Source organism: Salvelinus sp. IW2-2015, unplaced genomic scaffold (assembly GCF_002910315.2).
Source record: "Salvelinus sp. IW2-2015 unplaced genomic scaffold, ASM291031v2 Un_scaffold351, whole genome shotgun sequence".
Lineage (NCBI taxonomy): Eukaryota > Metazoa > Chordata > Actinopteri > Salmoniformes > Salmonidae > Salvelinus > Salvelinus sp. IW2-2015.
The window spans coordinates 56,036-59,440 of record NW_019942545.1 but is presented as its reverse complement, the minus strand read 5'-3'; positions in this window follow the sequence as shown (position 1 = coordinate 59,440).

Sequence of the window (3,405 nt, the reverse complement as noted above, 5' to 3'; positions counted from 1 at the left end):
TCAAGGCTTCTCCCTCATTTCTAATCTCCCTACGGCACAGCGCAGAAGAGGACTGGCCCACCCCCTCAGGAGCCTGGTTCCTCTTAGGTTTCTATCCTAGCACAGCCTAGAGAAGTGGCACCCTGCGGAGCCGCACCTGCTTACCAGACGAGCCAAAGACTCGCCCTCAGTCTATGTTCTCTGCTACTAGCACATGCAGAGTGGACCTGGCCACCCTCAGAGCCTGTTCCCCTCTCTCTAACACTAGGGCTGCACCCGACCTGGTTTCTCTCCAGAACCATTAGAGGACTAGGCCAACCCCTCAGGAGCTCTGGTCCTCTCTACCCTAGCACAAGCCATTATGAGGACTGGCCACCCCCTCCAGAGCCTGGGTCCTCGTCTACTAGCCACAGCCACTTAGACGACTGGCCGCACCCCTCCAGACCTGCTTCCCTCTCTAACCTAGCACCGGCCATTGAGAGGACCTGGGCTCACCCCTCAGAGTCGCTGGTCCTCTCTTCCTAGCACAGCCATTAAGGACTGGCCATGCCCCTCAGACCTGGTTCCTCTCTCCACCCTAGCACAGCCCCATACGAGACCTGGCCCACCCCTCAAGAGCCTGGTTCCTCTTCGTGAGTTTTCTACATCTCCACCCGACCAGCCCAGAAGAGGATGGCCTCTACCTCCTCAGGAGCCTGGTTCTTCTCTCTCTAGGTTTCTTCCTAGATTCCTGCCTTTCTAGGGAGTTTTTCCTAGCCACCGTGCTTCTACATCTGCATTGCTTGCTGTTTGGGGTTTTAGGCTGAGTTTCTGTATAGCACTTTGTGACATCAGCTGATGTAAAAAAGGGCTTTATAAATACATTTGATTGATTGATTGACTTACCACCATTCTCTCTCCCTGGAAAACCACTGCGGTGGCTTTGATCAAGGCTACAGGATACAGGAGACTTCAGGGAGACTGTATGTGAACTGTAATGACTCCTTCAGTAAGACAGGCAACAACACCAAACTTTCACATTCAATAGGCTCTTCCTCAGTTAGTTTTGGCGATTTTGCTTTGGGGTGTGCTATAACATGGTGTCTGTCGTTCCCTCTGACACTTCTAATACTCCTCTACCTCCCTTTGGGCAGGGCTCTAGCTGTCTCTTATACACATCTAGATGTGTATAAGAGACAGCATAGTACATGCACACACATGCATGCACACACACACGCTCTCTCTCTATCTCTCTCTCTCTCGCATGCACGCACACACACACACACACACACACACACACACACACACACACACACACACACACACACACACACACACCAACTCTCTCTCTCTCTCTCTCTCTCTCTCTCTCGCATGCATTCATTCATTCATGCATGCATGCGAGAGAGGGCTGATGGCTGATGGTCAGGGGCTGATGGTCTCATGCATGCATGCTTCACATTTCTATTGTATTCCAGATGTCTATGGTTTACTACATCACCCTGAAGAAGGCACAGTGATGCCAAAACATTGGCGGTTTATCCAATAAATGACTGGGAGCTTGTATATACAGTCTGCAACTCTTTATTTATTTTCATAGCATACAACTTACTACATCACTCTGACATTGTAATCAGAACATGTTCCTATCATATCATCACTACTAGGAAGAAAACACATTTACCCACGTAGAGTGATTTCTCTCCTGTCTCCTGCCTTTGTTTTGTGCTCAGTGAGCATGTTCCTCATCAGACACGCAGAGAGGGACCTCTGTCTGTCTGTCTGTCCGTCCGTCCGTCCGTCCGTCTGTCTGTGCCTGGGAGTGATTGGTTATGCTATTTACACGTACTCACTCCCACCAGCACCCAAAATATCAGCCCACCATTCAAAAACCACCCGACTCATCAGGGATTTGACCATCCAGCTTCATTCCTCAATGTCAGCTACTCCCTTCGTTACTGGGAGCTTAGGTTGTAGTATAAAGGCATCAAGGGTCAGTGCCACAATGATTTATCTAGTTCACCTTAAACCCCACGGTTCTGATTGAGGCTCCTGCAGTGTTAAAATAGTAGGTTAATTGCCTATGGAGCTCCCGTTTAAATGCTTGAAATATAATAGCTTTGTGCCCAAAGACACTTTCTCGGTTGTAGTCTATTAAGAATCCATTAGTTGAGCACTGTGGTAAATGTCAAAGCCATTCTTTCCAAATAATCGGATCAGGGAGAGGGGTATGGACCCTACAGACAGGGGCTGATGGTCTCAGGATTTGGGGTTCTTGCTGTCAATCTTTCGCACATGCACGCACGCACGCACGCACGCACACACACACACACACACACACACACACACACACACACACACACACACACACAGCTGCACACATCCCATCTCCCGTCTATCTTCTATCTTATCTTTCTATCCATCTATTTCTCTTCACACACACAATCAGAGCCACCCAAAAAAGAAGGCCTCCTGAGTTATTTGACGTGACAGATATCAGACAAGCACAAGGCCATTCTGACGAGAGGGAGATAGAGAAGAATGAGTCCCATCAGATAACAGACGCTCCCCGAAGCCGCCTGCAGCGTGTTCCCACTAGTCCCAACTTAGATGGAGGATGTCAGAAATTGAGAGAAAGGCAGAGAGCCAAAGAGGGAGAAGGAGAGGACTTTAGAGTGTTGCCGCTGGGCTGGCTACAGCGCGTGCCTTGGCCAGACGGGCTGAGGTGTGTGTGCGTCCATGTGTGTTTTGTGTGTGTGTGTGTGTGTCGAGGAGCAGATTAGATTCTGGGGAGTGGACAGCAGCCAGGAAAATAGCACCTTCTAGTAGCTGCAGACTGTCATCACTATAACACTTGAAAGACGATCTGGCTTAATGGACATGCACTCTTCTAGTCTCCACCCGGCACAGCCAGAAGAGGACTGGCCACCCCTCAGAGCTGGTTCCTCTCACCTAGCACAGCCATTAGAGGACTGGCCACCCCTCAGAGCCTGGTTCCTCTCTACCTAGCACAGCCATTAGAGGACTGGCCACCCTCAGAGCCTGGTTCCTCTCTACTAGCACAGCCATTAGAGGACTGGCCACCCCTCAGAGCCTGGTTCTCTCTACCTAGCACAGCCATTAGAGGACTGGCCACCCTCAGAGCCTGGTTCCTCTCTACCTAGCACAGCCATTAGAGGACTGGCCACCCCTCAGAGCCTGGTTCTCTCTAGGTTTCTAATCTCCACCCGGCACAGCCAGAAGAGGACTGGCCACCCCTCAGAGCCTGGTTCCTCTCTAGGTTTCTATCTCCACCCGGACAGCATTAGAGGATGGCCACCCTCAGAGCCTGGTTCCTCTCTACCTAGCACAGCCAGAAGGACTGGCCACCCCTCAGAGCCTGGTTCTCTCTACCTAGCACAGCCAGAAGTGGACTGGCCACCCCTCAGAGCCTGGTTCCTCTCTACT